We start from the raw sequence: 27,469 nt of genomic DNA on the forward strand, positions 1-27,469 counted from the left end.
ACATCTTCCTTCCATTCAATTGTTTGCCTTGACTCAAATGAGATTGGTTGATTTAATGATCTTGGCATTTAGTAGTGAGTTCCTATGTTAGTTGCTATAGAACCACCTGAGTGTATAATAACTTCTCTCTGATCACTTATAAAGCAAAAAATAATAACAATTAAAATGTCTATTTAAAGTTTTCTCTTTCTTTAAATAGAAGCAGTTGTTGTTTAGTCACTTTAGTTATGTCTGATTCTTTGTATCCCCATTTGGGGTTTTCTTGGCAAAGATACTGGAGGGATTTGCTATTTCCTTATCCAGCTCATTTTACAGATGAGGAAACTGAGGCGAACAGGGTCAAATGACTTACCCAGGGTCACACAGATGGTTAGTATCTGAAGCCAGATTTGAATTCAGGTCTTCCTGACTCTAGATCTCTTGCTCTGTCCACTGCCCCATCTAGCTGCCCATAGCAGCTGTATAGTATAGTAAATAGAATGCTGGCCTCCAAGTCTAGAAGAATGGGATTAAAGTCCCACCTTGACACTATCTATGTGACCCTCAATTTAATTTTCCAACGATTTAGACAACTCGCTGAAACAATAAATTCTGAACTGGTTATTGATCTGCATTTAGTAAGAGTTTCTTCCCAAAGAATTTCCTTTGCTAATAAAAGCTCAGGTACAGAAAAGGTGGGAGAGGGACACAAAACTTTTACTTAAAAAATGTATAAGGGGGGCAGCCAGGTGATGCAGTGGATAAAGCACTCGCCCTAGATTCAGGAGGACCTGAATTCAAATCCAGCCTCAGACACTTGACACTTACTAGCTGTGTGACCCTGGGCAAGTCACTTAAACCCTCATTGCCCTGCCCTCCCTCCAAAAAAAGAAAATGTATAAAGCTTGGCTTTTGAGGCCTCCTAAAAATTTTTGGATAAAATCTCACCTGCAAGAAGATTGGTGGATTTCCTGCCCCCCCCCATCCTTCTTCATGTTAGAGCCTCCCCTTTGAGATTACTCCTACTTAACCTGTATCATGTTTATTCATAGTTGTTTGCATGTTGTCTCCTCCATTAAGATTGAGAGCTCCTTGAGAGCAGAGATTATTTTTTGCCTTTCTTTGGATACCCAGTACAGTGACTGGGATTATAAGTGCCTAATTAGTAAGTGAATGCTGATTGATTTGACCTAAAAGTAGAGGAAGTAATGACCTAAGGTTGGTTTTTGTTGGTGACTAGAAGGGCTAACTAGGTTTGACTTCCTCTGAAGTTCATTTTCAATACAGAAATGAAATTTGGAAGTGAGATGAGGCTAATAGGAATGAAAGGGAGAAATTAGATGAAAGTAAGGAAAAAGGAAGAAGGGGTTTCAAAGTGGAGTTGGGTGAACTAACAAAAGGGAGGCTTATTTTTTATGTATTTGTTTGAGTTACATAGTGATTTTTCTTCACTGAGCTTAAGAACACACCAACACAGCAATGTTAACAGACTCTGAAGTAATAGCAGAAAACTTGAAAAGATAATACAAGGGAAAGTGATTTTTAAAAAATTCTATTCCTATTTTGGCCACTAGATGGCGAAGTGGATAGATCACTGGGCTTGCTTTGACCCAGTAATACCACTACTAGGTCTATATTGCAAAGAGATCACAAAAAAGGGGAAAGGACCCACATGCACAAAAATATTTATAGCAGATCTCTTTGTGGTAGCAAAGAATTGGATATCAAGGGAATGCCCATCGGTTGGGGAATGGCAGAACAAGATGGGGTATATTAATGTAATGGAATACTACTGTAGTAAGAAATGATGAGCAGGTAGATTTCAGAAAAACCTGGAAGGACTCAAGTGGACTGATGCTGAAAGAAGTGAGCAGATCTAGGAGAGCCTTGTACACAATAACAACAACATTGTGATGACCAACTGTGATAGACTAGTCTCTTCTCAGCAATACAGTGATCTAAGACAATTCCAAAGACCTCTTGATGAAAAATGCTCTCCACATCCAGAAAAAAAGAACTGTGGAATCTAAATATACCTAGATATATCTAAATGTAATAACATAGAAAATATACATTATATGTCATATATGTGTATGTGTATATTGAATCTGTTTGATATATGTTTAAAATTTAGTTATATATCACAAACAATAAAAAAGAACCCTCTCTACTAACACACACACACACACACACAAAAAGATTGAACCATAACCATACTGTTTCTACTTTTTGTTTTTATTTTGTTTTTTGAGGTTTTTTCCTTTTGTTTTGATTCTTCTTTCACAACATGATTAATGTAGACATATGTTTAATGTGATTGTACATGTATAACCTATATCAGATTTCTTTGTGTCTTGGAGAGGGGGGAGGGAAGGGAGGAAGGGAGAAGGATTTGGAAATCAAAATGTTATAAAAAAAGCAAATATTGAAAACTACCTTTACATGTAAGTGGAAAATAATAAAATACTTTGATGATTTAAAGAAAAAAAAGTCACTGGGCTTGGAATCAGGAGGACCTTTTTATGAGTTCATTTTCAGCCTCAGATACTTGCTAGCTATGTGACCCTGGGCAAGTCACTTAACCTTGTTTGCCTCAGTTTCCTCATCTGTAAAATAAGCTGGAAAAGGAAATGGCAACCCATGCCTGTATCTTTCCCCAGAAAACCCCAAATGGGGCCATGAAGAGTCAGACACAACTGAAAGGGCTTATTTTTGAGGTTCAGATAGTGTCAAATCACTTGGGCAAATTGCACACAGAATGAAACATAAAAAGGCTAGTGAACCATTTTCTTTATACAAAATGATTCACAAAATGGCAATCTTGCAAGAAGTGTATAAGATTAGATTCATTACCTAAAACCAAAAGGTAAAATACATAGATACTCTTTTGCATAATCCCGAGATATAATTCAATTAAACAAACATTGACTAAACCTACTATATCCTAGGCACAGTGGTACTGGAGATAGAACACATAAAAAAAAACAAAAAAAAAAAAACAACGCACCCACTCTTCTCAATGAGCTTATGCAGTGCTACAGAATACACCAGTATGTAGATGAATGAGAATTTGGGGAGGTAATTAGGAGGACAGGAAAAAAAGCTTTGAGTGGGAGGTGGTACCTGAGCTAAACCTCAAAGGAAGTCGAAGATACTAAGAAATGTAAATGAGGAATTTGGGTGTTCTGGGCATGGAAAGAAACCACTCCAAAAGCATGGAATCAGGAGATAGAATGTGGAATTTAGCAAACAAGAAAGTCAATTTTGTTAGAACATAGAGTATATTAAAGGAAATAATGTGAAATGAGCCTGGAAAGATAAGCTGAAGCCAGAATATGAAGAGTTTTAAATGACCAACTGAGGCATATGTGTGGGGTGTGTGCGTGTGTGTGTGTGTGTGTGTGTATGTGTGCACACTCACATGGGCATGGGCATGGGCATTCCTGGAAGTAATAGGGAGAAATCAATAATCAGAACTATGCTTAAGGAAGATTATTTTTTCAGCACCTTGTAGAGGATAACTTGGAGAAAGGGAAAGAATGAAAGGGAAATCAATTAGGTGGCTATTATAATTCAGGATAGACATGATAAGGGTTTGAACAGGGGGTGGGGGTGGGGGAGGATAGCCACGTGAGTGGAGAAAACAGACAAATGTTGTGATTTGTAGTGGAGAAAAAACTGACAATATTTGTCAATTTATTGGAAATGGAGGGTGAGGAAAGGTGGTAAAGCCAAGGATTACTCAAAGATTATAAACCTGGAAGATTAGATGGATGGTAGTGCCCTTAACAGAAATAGGGAAGTTTGTAGAAGGAATAGGTGCTCATCTAAGCAGACTTTTCTTTTCACTTAATAGCATTTTATTTTCTCCAATTACATGAAAAGATAGTTTTCAACATTCATTTTTGTAAGATGCTGAGTTTCAAATTTTTCTCCTTCCCTCCCCTTCCCCAAGACAGTAAGCAATCTGGTATAGGCTATATAGTACAATCCTGTTAAACATATTTCCACATTAGTCATCTTGTGAAAGAAAAATAGGAACAAAAGGGGAAAAAACAATAAACAACAAAAAAGTGAAAATAGTATGCTTCAATCTACATTCAGATTCCATGGTTCTTTCTCTGGATGTGGATAGCATTTTCTATCATGAGTTTTTGGAATTGTCTTGGATCATTGTATTGCTGAGAAAAGCTAAGTCTATCATAGTTGATCATTGCACAACGTTGCTGTTGCTTTGTATATGTTCTCCTGGTTCTACTCACTTCACTCAGTATCAGTTCATGTAAGTCTTTCCAGGTTTTTCTGAAATCTACCTGTTCATCATTTCTTATAGCACAATAGTATTCTATCACATTCATATACCCCAACTTGTTCAGCAGTTCCCCAATTGATGGGCATCCCCTCGATTTCTGATTCTTTGCCACCACAAAAAGAGCAGCTATAAATATTTTTGTACATGTGGGTCCTTTTTCCCTTTTCTGGGATACAGAGCTAATATTGGTATTTCTGAGTCAAAGGGTATGCATTGTTTTATACCCATTTAAGCGTAGTTCCAAATTGTTTTCCAAAATGGGTAGACTGTGTGAACATGTTAAAAAAGAAACTGGAGTTTAAGAGGTCAGTTATATAAATTTAAGAGTCATTTGCATGATGTAATAAGTGATCTCATGAGCACTAGTATGGTTAACTAGTGAGAAAGAGAAGTGAAAACAATGGTGGGTAAAATTTTGGGGGAAGCCTACATATAAAGGGCAAGAGATGGCTAAGAACTTGAAAAGTTCTTATTGCTGAAATTATAACACCAGTATCCAAAATAGGAAGATAAAAGCCAAAATAAATGCCACAATGTTATGATTTCTAAGAATATGTAGAAGACTGCTTTTTGATATTAAAACTTGTACCCTATAATGTAGAAGAAAAAAAAGTTCTCTCTTATAAAATTAATTCAGATGGGAAAACAGTCAACTGAATATTAATTGTTAATGAAAGGAGTCCATTTTATTATAAACTAACATATGTTTAAAGACAAAAGCAGTTTATTGAAGCAAATGATCTAATCAATTAGTGATTACTTGGCCCATTTATGAGGATATTGAATTAAATGAAGGATTAGTAGGTTCATTAAAAAGGAGATATTCAAAATCTCAAAAAAAATTTCAAAGCACTAACAACAAACAATTCAAATAAGTGTATTCTTTCTTCAGATATGTAATTGCTTTAAAGTGCTTCATAATGATTGAATTACATAGTGGAAAAAAGACTGGATTTGGACTCAAAGGACATGAGTTTGCATCTCAGCTTTTCTAATTATGTGTGTAGCCTTAAGAAAGTTGTTTTTATCTCTCTAGGCCTCAGTTTCTTCCTTTTTTCTTTTGAGGTTTTATTGATGCCTTTATATTTTTTACTTCACAATCATCCCCCACCCCCATTCCAAAGTCTCTTTAGTAATACAGAAAAATGATCAAACAAAATCAACCATGTGTATTTTTGCTAAATTTGGCACCATGGTCCTCCTCCCCTCTACCAAGAAAAGAGAGCTGCCCTCTTGTATCACCAGACCCCTGGAGTTGAAAGATTGCATTCAGGCTTCTGGTTAAATTTACTCTGCATACATTTATTGAATAATTACCATGTACAAGATGTTGTGCTGAGCGCTAGTTACAAAAAGACAAAAATAAAAGAGTTCCTGTCCTCAAGGTGCCTATATTTTTTCACAGTTAAAAAATGCCTATAATCAGGAAGACTTAAGTTCAAATCCAGCCTCAGACACTTAGTAGCTTTGTGACCCTGGGCAAGTCACTTGACTTCTATTTGCCTCAGTTTCCTTCCTTCCTTCCTTCTTCCTTCCCTTATCAGTGGTGTTCAAGAGAGAAATGAGGGAATATCTATTGGGGAATTACCCACACATAGAGATAATTGAACCCATAGGATTTGATAAGATTACCATGGGAAAAAATGTAGAGAGAAGAGCAAAAAGGGCCCACGACAGAGCCATGTGGTACATGCACTATTATGGGGAGAGACATGGATGATATTCAAGCAAAGGAGACTGAGGAGCATTTGACAGGTAGAAAGAGAACCTGGAGAAAGTAGTGTCACAGAGCTAAAAGAGGAGATTGTATCTAGGAGCAAAGGGTAGTGAATAGTGACAGAAGATGCTAAGAGATCAAGAAGGGTGAGGAGAGCTATGGTGTGATAGAAAAAACACTGGATTTAAAGTCAGAAGGCATATGTTTAAATCCCCGCTGTGCAAATTACTGCTTGTGTGACTTTTGACAAATCACTTAACCTTTCTGGGCCTCAATTTCCTCATCTGTACAATGAAGGAGTTGTGCTTGATGGTTTCTAAGATCCATTCTATTTCTAAATTTACACTCTATGGTCTCGGACTGAGAAAAGGCCTTTCTTTTAGCAGTAAAGACAATTTTGGTTACTTTGGAGACAACAGTTCCACTCGAGTGTTGGGTGATAAGTTAGATTGTCAGACTGGGGAATGGTAGGTGAAGAAAGAGAGGTCAAACAGGTGATGTTTCTGGACAGCCATTTCTAGAAATTTGTCTTGGAGGGGGAAAAGAGATAGAGGATGACAGCTTAAGATAATGTGGAAAATGAGTGAATTTTCTTTTAAAGAGAAAGGAGACCTAAATCTGTTTGTAAGGCAATAAGGAAGAAGCTGGTGGATAAGGAGAGATTCCAGGTAAGAGGAAAAGAGAGAATGACTTGAAGAGGTAATCTCCCAGAAGGGACAGGAAGGGATGAGACAAAGAACAGAACTAGAGAGAGCCTTAACAAGAAGGTCCACATCAGGAGGATGATAGGGAAAATATTTACATCAGAGATTGGAGAAAAAGAATAGTGAATGAAGGATGATGGCAGTTTTTTAGGTATGGAGTTGGGGAGAGGATGGAGCTGGGGATAAAAGTCCTCTAATGTCTTTGGTTATTGTTTTCCTTTATATTATTGCACTCATTGTATACATTAATCTCCTGGCTCTCTTTACTTTGATCTCTCAATTTACACAAGAGTTTTCACATTTTTCTAAATTTCTCATATTAGTCATTTCTCAGAGTATAGTAATACCCTATTGCTCAGTACAGTGCCTGGCACATAGTAGTTACTTTAAAAATATTTATTTTCAGGGCAGCCAGGTAGTGCAGTAGATAAAGCACCAGCCCTAGATTCAGGAGGACCCGAGTTCAAATCCAGACTCAGACACTTGACACTTACTATCTGTGTGACCCTCATTGCCCCACAAAAAAAAAAAACAAACAACGTTTTCTTCCTTCCTTCCATTCATATATCAGTTAGTCAGTCAACAGGCATTCATTAAGTGCTTACTATATGCCAGGGGCTGTCCTAAGCACTGTGAATACAAAGAAAGGCAAATAGTCTCTGGACTCAAGAAGCTCACATTCTAATGGTGAGGACAACATGAAAACCATTCTCCAATCAATGGGTACCCAAAACAGAAACATTTCTACTGTGAAAATGTTGTACACACATACACACACACACACACACACACACACACACACACACACACACACACACACAGGCCTTTCCATCTGTTTTTTGATCACTTTTCTAGTATCCATCCAAATTGTTTTCTAGAACTCTGGGATTAACTCGCTGCTCCACCAACTCTGTTAGTATATGCCTTTCTTCCCATAATCCCTACTACACTGACTATTTCCAACTTTTATTATATTTGCCAATTTGGAGCATTGAGGTGAAATCACAAAGTTGTTTTAATCTGCATTTCTTTATTAGTGATATATATCATTTGACTAATTAACTATTGAGTAATGGATCTTCTTAATTATATTTTATTAATTCTCTAGATAGCTCAGATAAAAGAATTTTATCAGAAATATTTGATATAAAGATTTTCCCCCAAATCCCTCTTTTCTAATTATTCTGATTTTGTATGTGTAAAATTTTATATAACCAACACTTCCTGTTGTTTTCTAGCCTTTTTTAGTTATGAATTTTCTCCAATATTTTAAAAAGATTATGTGACCTTTTACATTAAGATCTCATCTATTTAAAGTGTATTTTGGTATTAGACATAGGGTGCTGATCCAACTCTATTTTTTGCAAAACTGCTTTTCAGTTTAAAAAAAAAATCCAGTTTTATTAACTAGGTATTCCTTCTCCTAGCAGTAGTAGTTTGCATTCTTGGATTTATTGAACCACCAGCTAATAGCTTTTGGTGACTCCTACTTAGCAGCAGTATAGTTTGAAATCTGATCATACCAAGCCCCCTTCATACCTACAATTGTATTTCCCTTGAGATTCTTGACCGTATATCTCTCCAAATGATTGTTCCTTTTTAATTTGGTTATTAAGCTTCAGGTTCACATTTATAAAATGAAAGCATTGGAGGTTATGATCTCTAAAGGAAATTTCAGCTCTAATTGTATGTTCCTCTAATTCTTTAAAGTCTCCTTTATGGCGGTTTGCCTGTGATTTGTAGAAATAGGAGCTAATTGTCCATAAAAGAAAGGGGAAAAAAAAACTGGTAAAGAAGTTCATTGTTTATTAGGGGCAGATTGTATTTGTTATATCCCCTCATTGATTAAAGGCACAGAATTTAAGGTTGGGTATTTAATAAAACTTCTGAGTGATTTGGACACTTGAGTATGAGTTGGAGTTTAGATGGAGTATTAACAAGAGTGTATTCAGTCATGACCTACTACTTCTAAAGGCTGGCTTCAAGAATGTTCATTGTAGTAGCTGTATTTGCCATCCCTTAGGAACAGCCTCCTAAGTGATGCACAAGGAATGGCCTTTTGTTTTTCAAAAGGCATTCTGGGTTGTTTTCTCAATCAAAATGTACTTTCCTCAGTGATAACACTGAGCCACTTAAGCTGCAATAGAAATGTAGCTTGGGGTGATTGCATGTTTTAGAACAATGGAAACAGATTTTTGGTCAAGCAGAATTAAATTGGATTCATTCTAAATTGATGAGATGAAGTTTGTTCAGCCATCCTGCAGGGCATACAGTAGGGGAGGGATGTATTTCTGTTTACACTAAAACAGGGAATATGAAAGCACATTCAGTGAAATAGCCTCCCTACCAGACAATCTCAGCCTCCTATTTAAAACTAAGAATGATTTCTCACATATACACATATATACACACACATTTTGTGTATACACATAGGCTAATTTTTATATATACATGCTAAATATACCCACATACTGATATAGAGATATATAATATATTGTAATATATATATCGAACACCAAGCAGAATGCAAATATCGGGGTTATTCCAATGTTTACCTGCTCTGAGTCTTGAAATGTAAAAAAGTGAAAAAGTTCACTCACCTATATTTTCTGAAGGGCGTATTTAATTTTGAGATATTTATTATAGTCTCTAATAGTAATTTTCTAAAGGAAATAATCTTTTTCTTAAAACTAAATACCCACCAAAATAAAAATTTCTATGTGTATGTATGCCTATATATATATATGTATATGAATGATATTTGTAGTTAATAATAGTTAAAATTTGGGGAAGGTGGAACTCAGTCTCTTACTGTTGTTGTTTAGTCTGTCTGACTCTTTGTGACCCCATTTGGGGTTTTCTTGGCAAGACACTGGAATTGTTTGCATTTCCTTCTCCAGTTCATTTTACAGATGAGGAAACTGAGGCAAACAGGGTTAAGTGACTTGCCCAGGGTCACACATCTGGATTTAAACTCAAATCTTCCTGACTTCAGGCCTGGTGCTCTGTACCATCCAGCTGCCCTCTCTCCTACTCACACTGAGGTATAAATACATAGGAAGAGGCAAGCAATTAAAGTCCTAAACAAAGGTTTATCTCCTCATAGTCTTATCAAATTCATCTGGAAACTTCTGAGCATAACTTCCTCTATATTTATCCTCTGGTCTATAGACTTACCTATGGTTTATAATTTCTGTGGGTAGGAGTTCCCAGTGTTGATAAAATTGTTTATTTTGATGTATTTTTTGTTTGTTTGTTTTGTTTGTTTTTGTTTTGTTTTTGTTTTTTTTTGCAGGGCAATGGGGGTTAAGTGACTTGCCCAGGGTCACACAGCCAGTAAGTATCAAGAGTCTGAGGTTGGATTTGAACTCAGGAACTCCTGAATCCAGGGCCGGTGCTTTATCTACTGTGCCACCTAGCTGCCCCCAGATGTATTCTTAAAAAAAATAATAATAATCCCACCCCAAATTTTCATGCAAACGCCCACATCTAAAATGCAGCTCTATAGGAATTAAAAATATTTGTAGTATATTATTGGTTATTATTAAACAGAGAAAGGCACTGGAATTAAGAAGTGGGGAAGGCTTTCTAAAGAAGGTAGGGTATTAGAGTTCAGTAGTCACAGCAAAGAAGGAATAACATTCCAGGCATCTGGGGCAGCCAGAGAAAATGTCCAGAGCACAGAATATCTCCTTCTCAGAAGAGACAGGAGCACATAGTCACTGGATCCAAGAAAAAGTGTCAGGGAGTAAGATGTAAGAAGACTGAAAAAAGTAGAAAGGGGCTAAGCTAATAATAAAATTAGAATGATGATTCTCTCCTTCATAGTCTTCACTTGTTGGATTGTTCATCTCCAGTTTTTAACTCCTTTTCAAAAGACTCCTTTATAGCCATGAATTCATATGAATATAATATGAAAAACAATAAAGCCCAGTTGATAAAGATCTGGTTTCAAAGTTAGAAAGATCTAGATTTCTGCTTCTAATGTGCACTGGTTGGATGGACTCAGATGAGCCATTTCTAGGCCAGAGGTGTCAAGCGTGCAGCACACCAGCCTCATGCAGTCCTCATCTCTTCTGACCATTGCCTGAACCAGATTAAAATGTAATTGGAGGGGCAGCTAGGTGGCCCACTGGATAAAGTACCTGCTGTGGATTCAGGAGGACCTGATTTCAAATCTGGTCTCAGGGGGCAGCTAGATGGCGCAGTGGATAGAGCGCTGGCCCTGGAGTTGGGAGTGCCTGAGTTCGGGTCCGGCCTCAGACACTTGGCGCTTGCTGGCTGTGTGACCCTGGGCAAGTCACTTAACCCCAATTGCCTCACTAAAAAAAAAAAAAAAAAAGCAAAACAAATCTGGTCTCAGACACTTGACACTTACTAGTTGTGTGACCCTGGGCAAGTCACTTAACCCTCATTGCCCCTCCCCCCAAAAATGTAATTGGAAAATATTTAACAAAATAAAGATTCAACAAAATGTAGATAATGTTAATATATGGTTCTCTAAGTCAACATGAGCCCATGGGAATCCTAATATATAACTTAGTGGTCCCCTTTCTATTTGAGGTTGACACCACTACTCTAAGCAATTCTTTCTGACTATAAACCACAAACAAGATGCCAATTTGAATTGGTAAAGGGAACTTCTTCACCCAGACATTCCCTATATCATTGACATCATGTATTTATGCCCAGTCCCTTCTGAATCTATATTAGCAACATCTATAGCAGCATTTTTTTTTTGCAGGGCAATGGGGGTCAAGTGACTTGCCCAGGGTCACACAGCTAGTAAGTGTTAAGTGTCTGAGGTCAGATCCGAACTCAGGTACTTCTGAATCCAGGGCCGGTGCTTTAACCACTGCGCCATCTAGCTGCCCCAGCATTTTCTTAAAGAACATCTGATGCAGTGGGACAGGAAGTAGATGGAAATTTCAGAGATCTGGGTTCTAGCTTCAGATCTGCCACTAAATGATTATGTGACCCTGGGCAAGTTGTTTAAGGTTTCAGGGCCTCGGCATCCTTGGGGGCAAAATGAGAGGGTTGGATATAAGTATGTCTTGGGTTCCATTGAGGTCTAGAACCAGTGATCCTAACAATAACCATGTTTGTGACCTTGGGCAAGTCATTAAACTTCTGCCTCAGCTATAAAATGAGGATATTATATAAGATGCATCCTATAGATAAGAACATTTCCAACATTCTCTTACCACCTATTTGCATTAGGACTTTCAACAATTCTTTAATAAACAACAACCAGATTTTGCCCTTGACATTGCAGTATACATGAATCTCTCTTCAAAGAACTCATTTTTCAGGATGGCTGTAATGGCTACACATTCAGGGAAACCTTTTGATTATAAACGACTTGGTGTCCTTCTCTAATCATCAACATCTATATATGCTCTTTCCATCTTTTAGAAACCATGAGAAAAGAAGAAGACTGAATAACTTTAAAAGTCTTGTTCTTATGCTAGTGTTGATGCTTATTTGTACAAAAAAGCCTTCTAAAACTAGTAAGAGCTTAAGAGAAATTCTGGCATTTCTTTGTGTTTTTAAATATAGACAAGCAAGATACTACTTTGGATAAAGTATTTTGTTCCATTTGGCAAACAAAAGTTTGGCTAACCAGGATGTGAAAAGTTGAGATTTAGAGCTGAAAGAGATCTTAGAGTTCATCTAATCAAACCCCATCATTTTACAGTTGAGAAAACGGAGTCCCCAAAGGGTAAATTGACATCTGAAAGTCATTGTACAAAGAGGCTTAGATTAAGCCTAGGTTCATTGAGAAATCCCATTTTAAAATTTCTGGGACTCAGTGTTGGAGAAGTATCAAAGGTCTTTATTTATATTCACTCAAGAATGGGCCAGCTCCCTAATGGAAATGACAGCAAAATGTGGGCCCCTGAGCTCATTTATCCTTTAACCCGGCTGGCCTATCCCTTATTCCTCAGTTACAATCTGCCTGCCAAGACACTGGTGCCAAAAACTAGGCAATTAGAATGCAGTGTAGCCAATGGGGAAGGGGGATGGAGGGTGACAAAGAGACAGCCCTCTAAACTCCCTCCCAGGTGACCAACCTTGGGTCTCCCTCATCATGTGATTCAGTTTGCTGGGGAGGGAGAGGGGAGGCAGCCCTCTCTTAAACTGGGAGGAGCCCAGCCCCCTGGCCCCCATTTGTGGACATTAGCATTTTCAACTTTTGAGGGGCGGGGGCACATTTTCCCATATTCACTTACTCCAAATACAACATACTTTTCTCTAATGAGACCAGTTTTTGCTAACTCCTTCATGGAATGGCAATTTGGGAAACTGTTATATTCATCCACTTTGAGGCAATCCTAACCCTGGTTTTTAAATGCCATATAGGTTAGGTTTGTCCTTTGTAAATCATGAGCTGACAAAATTTGTCCCAAGTCCCGAACTTCCACTTATGTTCCCTTTCTCCCTCTCCTCCCTATGTCAGAAGTAAAACTGAAGTTTGTCAGTAATGTGGTGCTCCAGAATTCAAGCTGGAGCCTATGGTTACACTCCAGTCCACCACACAATGAGTGCAACAGCAACCAAAATGATGATAAAGTGTTTCCTTTTACTTGAGTATCCTGTATGTATATTTTTCAGACTGTGCAATAAACAGATACATATATATATAATATATATATTGTATATATAAACTGAGTGCCTACTACATTGTTAAGGGTTAAAATTCTAGCTAAACTGTCTAAAATATCTAATGAGTGGTCGCCAATAAATTATAAGCTTTAGCAAGAGTTAGACTTTTAAGCATTTATTAAGGAGAATAAGAATTTGGTAAAGAGAGAGAGAAAGGCCTAGATTCCTATCTATTAAAGGGAGAGCACATTTCTAGCTCCCTTCTCCACCAGAGTCCAGAGGAAAGAGCCCGAGACTCAGCGCCAGTCTCTTCCTTCCTCCTCCCACTAGCCCGCGTCAGGAAGTGACGCCAAAGAAAAGACTCCTGGTCTTGCCCTCAAAGACCTTCGCTTCATGGGTGAAACTCTTCTACAGTAAGTCTCCAGCAGGTGGCTTCATTCCAATCGTTACAGTCCCCCCTGTTGTTCCTCAAGAAACAAAATGTTTCCTTGACGGAACAGTAAAAAGAATATAATAACTATTGCTAACTAATAATATGTGAACAACAATATAGAAAAGGAAGAGAGGAAAGTTTTGTCCAGAGGGGCGATTTTTTTTTTTGTCCTCATGAACCGACGCTTTGACATTAGTCTTGCAAAGGGAGGGCCTCTGCAGAGAATACATGTTACAGATGGTGTATATTATAATAGAAAGAGAAAAAAACCAACAAAAAGAACAAATCAAAACTGTTCATTTAAAGTCTCTGAAAGTCTTTTCTCAGATGTCCTCTAGGTGTAATCGTGGAATGGAAGTCTTTTCAGGGGTTGATGTGTGGATGCTGGTAATCAGCCAGGAAAATTTCCTACAAAATTGAGCTTAACACAACTTTAAAATAGCTTTATCAATAATCAAATCAAACAATGAAAGTTCTCAAAAACATGTCTAAGGGAATTCAGAATCTTAGTTGTTACACATGAAACATATAATAAAACAAAATTGAAACATTCTTTAAAATTATAATATTACTGAGAAGACAATTGCTGTGATATTAATTTTTAAAAATAATTTTTATCTTTGTTTCATCACTTTTTGCATCATCTGCCTAATTATCCTCATGCCATTATGAGAAATTAGAAAATCTAATATAATTGGTAACAGGTGTCAAGGCCAAATTCAACACTGTATTTATCATGACACCTGAGATAATTATGGGGGTTACCATAAAAGAACAGAGAAATGATGGGATATGAGCATTCCCACACTTGAGCAATATGTACTGCCCATACAGTATGCCAGGCTTAAAATAGGTGGATGGAATATACGTCCATGCCACCAAACATATTGGAGGAAACTGAGTCAGACTTAATCAGATCCATGGGATTAAGATGTCCATGGCATCAGGCATATAGGAGGGAGCATAGAAGCCAGGTGTAGAAGTGAGATGGGTGGGATGAATACTTCCAGCCATCTGTACAATATTGTGGGGAAAAATAAAATAAAATATTAAACCAAGAGAATCCAACCTCAACATTTGTCAAAAGCCGTTCTCTTGGCCATACCTTGACTTCATGCATGTCTCCCCTCATGTGACAGTTCAGTGTCTGCTCTTGCATGTATTCCTCTTGTGATTGGATGGCACCTTGGCCAACTGGCATCTGATAACTCAGAATAAAGGCAATTAATGTCTTAAATGATAAGTTCCCATAATCCAAGTCTCATATGGATTTAAAATTGAGGATAATAAATGATTGCAAAAACTGTGAATACATCTTGACTCAGAACACAATATATAATTATGCAACAATTTCAAATAATACCCCTTTTTTTTTACTTAGTATACAATTTCTTTTTCGAAAAATCATAACATTTAAATATAAGTTAAATCACAACACAATCTCAAAGAAAACTTTTACAAATGTTCCCCTCTTTTTTTTTTTTTTTTGGAATATGCTTATCAAAAATAATACTTCTAGAATCAATTTACACTTGCCATGGCAACCAATTTGCCAGGGAAATGCTTTAAAGAAAGAGTTTGATCAAATAATCAGTTGAGGAAAAAAATAACAAAAACAAACAACTCAGATTATGGGAGCACAATACTCCTAGAATTAACATTGTATTATGAAATCAAAACCATCTTGCAATTTTTCAAAATTAGATAGATAAACGAATAGAAGAAAATACACATGGAACAATAAAAGACAATGAAATTCAAACTAAGGAAGTCTAAATGAATGTGAACTTAATAAGAATATTATAAAATATAAACTTGATCACATGACTATTGTAAAAGCTTAAGTATAAAACACAATCTCAAAAGCATGAAACTCTCTATGAAAATAAACCCATACCATTAATTTCAAAATGTATATGTAATAGCATAGAAATCCTATGTAACCTCTGAACTGATACTATTACTCTGAGTGAATTCAGAACATTTTTGATTCCGATATCTAAAATCCCCAATACTCATATCAATACCTTGCTGCTTACTTCTACATTTCTGTAAAATATATACCCTTCCATGGCAAAAGAAGCGGAGTCTTGAACTATGGTGATGATTGTCATTCTCATTCAGCTTAAGTTTTTCTTCTTTAACCCCTCTATATTGTCTGTCAATCTTTTCACCATACAAATGCTTTATAAGATTACTAATTAAAGACAAAAGCAGGTTAGCAAAATTATGAACAAAACGAGCATATCTGGAATTTAAAGAGTTTTCTAAGATTGTCTCAAAAGCACAGCCAGGCCGGGGAAGGGCTGAGCCTGAAGCTGCAAATGCAGGTAGAAAAAGTTGAGCATGCGCATCAGATCTCTGGACTTCCCAGGCAGGGGAAGCTATGGGCTTGGCCATAGGAGGAGTAGAGGGTGGGGTCTGGAGAGGAGGGGAGGGACCAGAGCAATTTGAATCAGACTTGATTTTGAACTCAGGCCTGGATTCCTCTTCCCCCACTTTGCCTCCAGGTGCTAGGGGATTAAAAGCTTCTAGAGGGTGGGTCATTGCCTCCAGGCATGCAAAATTAAAGCAACAATTACTGTTAGAACTGGGAAAAGCTGCGGGAATCTCTTCAGGTTTCTCTGAAAAAGCATGGTTGGGAGAGGGAGAGATATTTCCTTGTGTGAGTAAGTTGCTGGCTCTTTTAACAAAAATAAAAAGAAAAATAGAAAATCCACAAAAACAAAGCATTAACATGATCTTATCTCCCATTTGTCTGGTTAAACAGACTAAAATCAAAAATAGGATAATTAGGGAGTTTAAAAGGTCCATTCGAAAAAATTTAAAGGGAAAACACAGCCAGTGCGCCAGTACTTAGCAGTTAAAGGGAGAGGGAGGGGAAATTTCTTACCCAACCAGAAGATCAGAAGAAGACTGAGGTTTAGCTTTCCTCTTCGTGGTCAGCCATCTGTTAAGGGTTAAAATTCTAGCTAAACTGTCTAAAATATCTAATGAGTGGTCGCCAATAAATTATAAGCTTTAGCAAGAGTTAGACTTTTAAGCATTTATTAAGGAGAATAAGAATTTGGTAAAGAGAGAGAGAAAGGCCTAGATTCCTATCTATTAAAGGGAGAGCACATTTCTAGCTCCCTTCTCCACCAGAGTCCAGAGGAAAGAGCCTGAGACTCAGCGCCAGTCTCTTCCTTCCTCCTCCCACTAGCCCGCGTCAGGAAGTGACGCCAAAGAAAAGACTCCTGGTCTTGCCCTCAAAGACCTTCGCTTCATGGGTGAAACTCTTCTACAGTAAGTCTCCAGCTGGTGGCGTCATTCCAATCGTTACATACATATAAAAAGCACTGTTAAGTATACTAGATAGGATATAAATATATTAGGACACTGTACCTTCCCTTTAGAAGTCTGTAATCTTCTAGTTTCCAACATCTATTTGGGATTGTAGAGAGAAAAATCCAAATATAAATGCCTTAAGAGGGATATGTATTTTTCATATATATATATACACATACATACATATACATATACATATATACACACACACATATATACACACACACACGTATACATATATGGCTGTGTTTATATGTCTCTGTGTGTGTGAATATGTCTATGTATGTGTTTATGCAATATGTATATGGATGTATTTGTATATGTATGTTCACTGTGAAGGTTAACAGCCCAGAGAGATAGCATCCAGTTATAAGGGATCAAGGAAGGCTGCCCAGAGAAGAGTATTCACCTTTTTAAAACACACTGTGAAGATTAAAACTAAATGTGTGGTCACCTATTCCTGTCCCAAGTGTAGGAAAAATTAGCTGAGGTTTCTAATATATTTGTTACTTAGAAATTAGAGGCTACTGCACCAGTTTGGGGCATTAAGCATTTATTAAAGTATATTAGATAATAGTAAAGAGAGAACACATGCCTCTGAAAGATACGAAAGCCTAGCTAGGGTCTCAGAGAGGGAGAAAGACAGAGAAAGCCCCCTTTCACCTCCCAGTCTCAGTCCAAAAAGAGGGAGTTCCTGTGCCTGTGAGAGCAGAAGCTCCTTGCAGTCTGGAAGACAGGTGGTCCCTAGACATTGCTCCAAGCTAATTTGTTAGCATTCAAGTCCACTGATTGACATGACTTGAAGGCGGTCCATGAATAGAACATGCTGAGATCAGAGTTCAGATCCTCCAGTGGGAACAAGGCTTTATGAGGTAACTTCCTGATGCTGGGCTGACCTTAAAAAAAGGTCAGCCAGGCTCTCTCAGCAGGGAGGCCCCTGGAAGTCCCCAAACCTCTATTATTAATAATTTTCTCACAACATGATGGGGGCAGCTAGATGGCGCAGTGGATAAAGCACTGGCCCTGGATTCAGGAGTACCTGAGTTCAAATCCAGTCTCAGACACTTGACACTTACTAGCTGTGTGACCCTGGGCTAGTCACTTAACCCCAATTGCCTCGCTAAAAAAAAACAAAAACAACAACAACAAAAAAAACTAGACAGCCTCTCTCAGTCACCTGTTCCTAGGATCATGGAACTAGATCTGGAAGGGGTCTAACTCCCTCATTTTTCAGATGAGGAAACTGAGACACAGAATAAGTGATTTACCCCAAATCACCCAGATATTAAGCATCTGAGCAGTTCCAATGTTTTGTTCTTCTGAAATTCTTCCTTGTTCAAGATAATTAATTGATAGCTATCACCTCATGATGTCATTGGTACTCTGAAAATGAAGAATGAACAACAATAGCTGTTAGCTAGATAAAGCATTTATTAAGCATTTACTGCATGCCAGGATCAGATAGAGACAAGGGACAGATGGATGCAAGGAAGACAATAATTGCCCTTAAGGAGCATACATTTCCATAGGGGAAGACAACACATAAAAAGAAGCTAGAAATTGGGACAGGAAGGTGGGTGGGGTTGCTATGTGAAGGGTGTTATGGCTTGGAGGTAGAGACTGAGAAATTATAAGGGAACCTAATTCCAGGCAAGATAAGATGAAAGTTTACCTATCATGGTTGAGAATGGTTGTAGAAAAAAAAAAAAGAAGTCCAGAGTTCCTAAGGGGAGGAGATGGGGATGATGGCAAGAGTAGAATTGATATGGTTTGGAGCTGGTGGTCAGGAAACTGCTGAAGATGATTTTCTAAAAATGCCATCATTTATATATCCAACCAATGTTTACAAATAGATGGAGTCTACCCTGTTTGAATGAATTCCTGTGGAATTTTTCCTGGCTTCTTTCTCCAGACTGTACACATAGGGATAGATAACTTTAGCATCAATTGGAGTTGTTTTCCTAGAGATTCCAAAATCTCTGTATCACCTTTTCTATTGACTTGGAACATGCCTAGTGGTTAACACACATTTGTGTTTAAATACACACACATGCGCGCGCACACACACACACACACACACACACACACACACACACACATATATATATATATATATATATATATATATATATGAGGTTGCTATAAGAACAAAAAAGAAGTTTATAAAAAAATTAATCAGAGAGAAAGAAGGATCAGAGGCTGTAAAAAGTGAGCACTTTCAGTGTTCTGCTTTTTGAAGGTGTTATGGGAATAAAGGATAGGTGGGAAGGGTCAAAGATATGATCATCTCAATGTGCCACTGAAGCAAGGTAGAGGTATAGGTTCTGGGAGTTTAAAAAAAAAAAATATTTGCTAAGGAGGGAGTGATAATCAGGGAGGCTTACTAAGAGAAGGGCCTATCTCTGGAGAGTGTTGTAATACATACATAGTCTTTTGTGTAAATAGTGGGTGGAGGCTTCCAATGATTTTAGGCTACACCAGAAGAGTTTTGAACTGTTTTGTGCATGAGCACCCATGGCAATCTGATGAAGCTTTTGGACCCCTGCTCAGAATGATGGTTTTAAATGTATGAAGTAAAATAACATAGGACTACAGAGGACATGAATTATATAAGATATAATTACCAAAATATTAAAAAAAAAAGTTCAGGAACCACAGGTTAAGAATTACTACATCCATAATAAGACCATTTTTTTGGTCTGACCTCTTAGGAATTAGTAATATTCATTTTAATTCATGCATAAACCATAGATACCCTACATCAGCCATATTATCAAAGCTCCAGTCTGTCATAGATCTAGAGTCTATTATTAATAGGATCACAATCTGCATCAATGAAGGAAACTCTGAACGAAAGAAAAAATAATTTCTTTTTAATTAACAAATTCATTTTTGCAACATACATTTTTGATGGACATTTTTAATAGACATACTATTATTATTTCACGCATCCCTAGTTCTGGCAATGCGCTTGAATGCTCCACAGAATATAAAAATAGACCAAGTCCCTCTCTCCTGGGTTTGAGGTCTAAATAATACTTGATTAGAACAGTTGCCTGTAGAACAGACTTTATCTTGTATTCTGTAGGCCAGCCTTTGGAATGCTAAATGTGGGAAAACATATGGCAGTAATGAGAACTTTGTAATGAGGTTTGACTAGAATTATTCCATTGGCAAGCATGCAATAGTGTTAAGAGTCAGAAGGCAACAAGGAAACTGGTATGCTGTTTACAATATGCGGGTATAATTTTGCATTTCATACCCTGTAGATCAGGGAACTTATTTTAAAGATGCTGAACTTGGAAAAGTATAACAAACTGAGGAGATTCAGAATTAATAAAATATAAAATAAAAACACCTTATTCTATGTTCAGATATGCATGAATTAAGTATTTGTTTTTAAAATCGTTCACCTACCCAACTCTTGAATTGTTTTTTGTCTATTAGAAGTGATTCTTAGCACAGCCCTATTTCAACTCTCTCTTACCATTGAAATTAAGTAGCAGTTCTATATTGGATATTATGAATGTGGGATGAGATCTTGAAGGGGTAAGCATCTGGTCAGATTCAATAATTATGCATATTTCATATATATATATATATATATAAATATGGAGTCAGCTTTTTAATTTTTAAAATTAATCATGAACTTAATCTTTCTAGAAAGGTTAAAGGTTGGTAAACGAGCATTTATTAAGCACTAAACTATGTGTCAGGGATTAAAAGATAACAATTTCTGGGGTGGAGTTATGATTATGTAATTAATCAACTTTTTAATGATTTTTTTTAAAATCCTGGTTTGCTCAGATTTTTCCACTAATAATGCCAGCTTCAATCAATGAAAGAATGGATGAATGAAAAAACATTGATTAAGATTTTCACATGTGCCCAACACTGTACTAAGTGCTTGGAATATAAATACAAAAGCAAAGATATCCTACATAGATATCTTTACATATACTATATAAATTGATCCAATTATATTTAAATCTCAAATAAGAGAAAGGGACCTGAAAGTGACTAATACATAACTCCAAGATCAAGCAGGGATGTTCCAGTAAGTAGCAAATCCCCTGCCACTCTCTGACATGCTGAATAGGCATGTAACTGTTAGAGGGGACCTATTGTCAGGTTTTTGGGTTTTTTTGGAAGCATAAATTGGTTGGGAGGAGGGAAATATACCATACCTCAATTAAAGTTAGATATACAAAAACCAACCCCGAATAAGAGGCCTTGAGAAGCAGTTTGATTTTTCATAGCTCTTAATTCCCTTCTGATGTCTTTTGGTTTGTTTCAGCGAAGGCTGCCCTTGAGTGTGGCTTCAGAATCCAGTATGTGCACAACTAGAAAACTGTTTAGGTTTTTCCTTTTTCTTCCTCTTTTTATAGCATGTGTAAATCACTTTTAAGAAAAAGGGAGGGGAGGGAGACTAGGAAAGGAGAAAGAAAAGGGAGAGACACCCAACACTTTTGACAAGGCAAAGTACAAAATGCTTTGCTTTTTATACCTCTCATTTCAAATATGATGAGTGACTACCTGGCCCTTCCCTTTTCCTCCCCACCCCTTCCTTCCCTTCTCTTTCCCTGCAAACATAGGCTTTTCCATTTCTCACTTTTCCAGGATAAGCAGTAACTGACATTTGTTACCCTAACTCTGTCATGAGAGATTTTATTACTTTTTTCTAAAGTAATAATGAAATGGAAATAATGCCGAACAGAATCAACATGGCAATCTTTAGCAGCAGGGAAGAATAGCAGGTCTTCATTCAATTGCCCATGGCTTTGTAAAATCAGAATGATTGGAGTTTGGAGTTTTGGTGTGGGGAGTTAGTCACTTTGGTATGGAGATGTCAAAGATCTGTCACAAAGTTCTAGGTTTTGTATCTTTTTATTTTTGAGAGGGAGACTAAGTCTTTCTATCTTACCTAGACTGGTAGTACAATGGTCACTCAAAGGTCCAATCCACAACTGACTGGCACAGTAGTTTGACCCACTCCATCTCCACCCTGATGGATCCTTGATTTCACCATATTAGTGCTGGACTTAATACAAACTATTCTCTCAGCCCACTGCAGCTCAGAACTCCCGAACTCAAACAATCCACTAACCTCAGCCTCTGTAGGAGTAAGGGTTATAGGCATGGGCTACCATGCCTCACCTTAAAAAAAAAATCTATTGCAATATAGTGGAAAGGGCACTACTCTTACCTACTTCCTAGATGACTTTTGCATTAAGTAACAGAGCCAGGTTTAAAAGCTCTTTTTTAAGAATAGCCAGGAAACCTGGAATTTTGCAACATGCCATGGACAGCTTAACACCTAAATAACCTCTTTGAGTATCAGTTTCCTTATCTGTAAAATGAGGGGATTGTACTAGATGAGGAGTTCTTAACCTGGGGTCCATGAACTTTTATTTGTAAAAATATTTTGATAATGGTATTATAATGTTTCCTTTGAAATAGTATGTAGTTTATTTTCTGAATTTTATAACATCATACTAATAAGGATTGCATAGCTTTTACCAGATTGCCAAAGGTGTCCACAATACAAAAATAGCTGAGAACCCTTGGATTAAATGGTCTCTATAGAACCTTCCTGCCACAAATCTATGATCACGTAAGGGGAGGGGAGACTGGGGGTAGAGAATCGATGGGGAGTGCAAGCAAAAGAAGGGATCAAAATTAGTTTGACTTTGGGGTCTTCAGCTTTTTCTTTCAACCGACACCTTCAGATGGTATCCTCCTTTCTCTCATCAAAATCTGGTTTATAGAGGAATTCAACATTAGACATTTACATCATAAAAATTTAGTCTATATTTTCCCCAGGTAAAATACTATTTTAAACCTTACACCTAATTGTGAAATGAAGCATGTTGTGTCTTGGTCACCCTTAGAGCCCTTTTTCTGACATCACTGTCACAAAAAATAGTGGTAGACATTTCAAATGTACATCCATTATCTCATTTGATTCTCACAATAACTCTGTGGCATAGATGCTGTGATATCCTCATTCTAAAGAAAATTGAACTAAGGCTGAGATCTTAAGTGATTTCTTTAGGGTTATGCAGCTAGTATCAGAGGCTAGATTCTACTCAGGGCTTTATCAACTATACCATACTGCCTCTATAAAGTATCTCCTCTCTCTGTGCATATACATATGGATATTTATGTGTGTGTGTGTATATATATTTGTGCATATATACACATATATCATTTACATAGGGCTTTAAGATTTGCAAAATGCTTTAGATATGTTAACTCATTTGATACAACAACCCAAGAAGATAGGTGTCATTATTGTCCTCCCCCAATTTTACAGATTAAGAAACTTTGAGGCCCAGAGAGGTAAAGTGCCTTGAGATCCCATGGTTGGTGAATTTGGACAATCTGAGATTTGGTCCCAGACTACAAATCCAGTACTCTTTCCATTCATGGTGTCAGACTGAAAAGAATTAGGAAATTGGAATTTGGATAGCTATTTGGAAATTTAACTGAAGACACATAAGGGCTTTCTGAGTTTTGCTGCAAATATAAGATAAAATTTCCTTAAAATAGCGAACTCCCTTTGTACAAATACATATTCTTTTACAGACAAGTATTTCAGAGAGGCCTTCAGGTAGATTGTGGGGGCAAGGTCAGAGTTGTTAAAGTTACTTATAATAAAATGTTAAGAAACATTGTCATCTGAAGACTATCCTAAAATAAAGCTAAAATAGTTTTAAAATCGTATTTTGAATCAGTAGGGAAATGTTACAGTCAAGTTTTGAAGACCTGAGGGATTGAGTGAGTCCCAGTAGCCCAGAAGGAAATGTGAAGAGGTAGTATGATTATTGAAGTAAACACAAGTTTATTACTGGTGTCCCAGATAGTCTGCTTCTCTTCACAAAGCCATTGGGAATAGCCTCATCAATAGAACATAAAGCCTTATGTACATTTCGCATTTCATCATTCCAACTTCAATTGCTTTTCTTTTTTCTTTTTGCAAATAATGCAAATCTACTTTCTCTCCATCCTTGCTTCCCCCTCCTACCACCACTGAAAAAGAGAGAAAAATGAAACCTTTATAAAAAATAGTGCACACAAGTACATGCATGTGCATATGTATAATCGAGCAATACAAATTCCAGCATTGAATGTGTCCATATATATATATATATATATATATATATATATATATAGTCAAGATAATGGAATGTGGTAGATAAGGGGATTTGGCAGATACTCAAAGGCCCACCTGGAGATTAATCTAAACTGATTGAATTAAGGGAGAGTGATTGACTGCTGATAGCCTACTTCAAGTTAACTAGATTGTAAGCACATCTGGCTAGCCCTTAAGAAGGTATTGTTCTCAGAAGCTAAAGACTTTGAACTTAACTCGAGACCACATTCAAGTCCAGTGAACCAGTGGATTTGAATGACACTATCAGCTTGAAGAACCTCTCATTTCTGGGAGGAGGAAGTTGATGCTGGCAGAGGATTTCTCTCTCTTGGGTTTGAGACATTGGCTTGGTGGCAGGACCTTCAAGTGGGTGATTAGGAAGGCTAGGATTTCCATGCTATAAGGAATCTGAACTCAATCTTTCTCTCTTTACTATCTTATATCTTTTAATAAACCCTTAAAAGCCTAAACTCTTGGTGAATTTATCAGTGATTTTAGCCAGTTTCCCCCAAAAACTGGGGGGGACAGATTAGAACCCACATTTAGAATTTGTAAATACACAATAAATATATATAATATATAATATCTTATACACACACGTATATGTATATATGCATATGTGTGTAAATATATATATTTCCATCTGTACTCTGAGTCCATCACTTGTCTGTTAGGAGATTGGTAGAATGCTTCCTCATGCATGAGTCCTCTGGAATCCTGGTTGGTCATTGCATTGATCAGAGTTCTGAAGTCTTTCCAAGTTGTTTGTCCTTAGGATATTATTCCTGTTATATAAATTGTTCTAGTTCTACTCACATCAGTTCATATGAGTCTTCCCAAGTTTCTCTGAACCTGTCCTCTTCATGTTTTCTTTCAGCATGATAATATTTGCTCACATTTATATATCACAATTTGTTCAGTTGTTCCCCCTAACTGATGGACACTTCCTCAATTTCCAGTCCTTCTGTAATTACATTTCAAAAGCAAAAAGGTCTTAGCTTATCTTTTGTTACAAAATATACTAAGACAGTGGAGTGTACTCCTAGGCATTGAGGGTATATGTTTAGTACTATATGTAAATTTAGTGCTTACCAGAATAAAGATGATATTTTTGCTTGCCTTCAAAACATTCTACACCAGAGGTCCTTAAGTATATATATATTATGTGTGTGTGTGTGTGTGTGTGTGTGTGTATTTCAGAGAGTCTGGTGAAGCTTATGGACCCCTTCTCAGATTAATGCTTTTAAATGCATATAATAAAATAAATAGAAGTATAAAGAAAATTAATTCTATTGAAATATAGTTATTAAAATACAAAAACAAATTAGTGGACCCCATGTTAAGAATCCCTGTTCTAGAGTAAGCAGTAATGCCGGAGTGGAACCATAGTTGTGTTAATGGCAGCACTGTTTAGTAAAAAGAATGCTCTTGACTTGAAGTCAGGAGTCCTGGGTTCAAAATTCTGGTTTTCAAAACTACTAGCAATGACTGCCCTCTTCTGATTCTGGATCTCAAGAAAGTGAAACATAGTTACCACAATTAAAATTCTAATATAATGGTCGTATTTATTAATTGAATACCAGTGATCTGAGGAATACACACACGCAAAATTATTCAAAAGGATACAAGACATTTATTGCCTCAGAATGGCCACTACTGTGCCCCAGACTTGCTCTGGTACTAGGAAATAAAACTCTGCACAGTCAACCACATCTTACAGACTAATTCTTAATTTTGACTAGTCCCTGGAACATAGGGGTTGGGTTGGAAGAAATTATACTGATGCAAAGGGCATCTGGGGCAATCCTAGGGTAATCAGGCACCAAGGAACCTTTGTATACATTAATCATAAGTAGGTCCTTTAAGAATCAACAAAGAGGTTGTAGAATTTATTTATTTGGGGGCCTATACTTGTGACTTTATCAGTCTTTCTAGCTGTTTCTACCTAAATGTTCTACCTCATCCCTCTGGGGAATGGGTCTACACTAAGTCAAGGGCAGAGATCTCAGGATAATGATTTCCCTTCTCTGAGCCTCAGTTTCTTTATCTGTAAAATGAGGAAATTTATATTTGTTTTACCTCGCTTACTGGGTTATTATGAAGACCTAGCAAATTAAAATAGGAATGATTACTACTAATACATACATATGTAAATACATATGAGAAAGAATCCACACCCCATAGAAACTAGATTTAAATGGCAAAATCTCAGTTTATATCCTCCTTAGAAACATATTCATAGCATAAAGACATACTTATAGAGCAAAGTAAATATTCTTTTATAATGTACTTCCTAGCTCTGCTAGGCCTTGAACTCTCCTGGTTTAGTAGACAACTTGGGAAATGGTTTAGCATTGAGGGAGTTCATTTCTGCAAATTATTTTTTTTATATATGTAACATTGGTTTGTTTTTATACTTAGATCGAGAATTGTAAGGAACTTTTGCAGTCATCTAGTCAAAACTAATTACTTGATTTCTTTTTTAATTAAAGCTTATTTTTTTTATTTTGGGATACACATTCTCTCCCTCCCTTCCAATTCTCATCCCCTCCCATTGAGAAAGCAAGAAAACAAAACCCGTTACAAATATGCGCAGCCAAGCAAAACAAATCCCACATTGCTCATCATACTACTAGTTTTAACAACAATAGTAGCTGACTGTTACATAGGGCTTTATATACATTATCTTATTTGATCCTCAAAAAGTTTTTTGAGGTAGGTCTTATAGATACTTTTGGGAGGGTCAAGAGCTGATCTGTGGTTTCATCAATGGTATTAGTAATTGTGTCAGAGAATTGCCCAGGGCATTAAGAGTTCAAATGCCTTGTCCACAGGTCACACAGAAGCAGTACTTGAACCCCAGGATTTGACTCTAAGTCCATTACTCCATTTACTATGCCATCCTGATCCTTATAAACAATGTGAATCACACAGAGGGATTTAAGAATCATTGCTGGCCATCATTATTGTCATCATCTCAATTCTCATTTCAGAAAGGCAAATAAAATTCTATATAGAGAAGGCATTGTTTCGTGTTCTCAAACAGCTTTATTTTGTTCTTCCTCTCCTCTTTGGAGAGAAGGATGAAAAGAGTGGATGACATGTCTCTTGCACCTCTGCCTCCCAAACAGCTGGACTGGTGGCTTTCAGGCAAATATGAAGCCCTGGGAAACAATGGCTCGTTGAAGACGTGCTAACAGGACCTGTGCCTTGGTGTCCTTTCTGGCATGGCTTC

General features: G+C 37.0%; 1 protein-coding gene across 30 annotated transcripts in view; it reads left to right on the forward strand.

Annotated features, from left to right (window-relative positions):
* NRXN1 (neurexin 1) overlaps positions 1–27,469 on the forward strand; it is a 1,484,103-nt gene that overhangs the window by 1,295,493 nt on the left and 161,141 nt on the right. The gene's annotated exons all lie outside the window — the stretch shown is intronic.

Source organism: Dromiciops gliroides, chromosome 2, assembly GCF_019393635.1.
Source record: "Dromiciops gliroides isolate mDroGli1 chromosome 2, mDroGli1.pri, whole genome shotgun sequence".
Classification (NCBI taxonomy): Eukaryota; Metazoa; Chordata; class Mammalia; order Microbiotheria; family Microbiotheriidae; genus Dromiciops; species Dromiciops gliroides.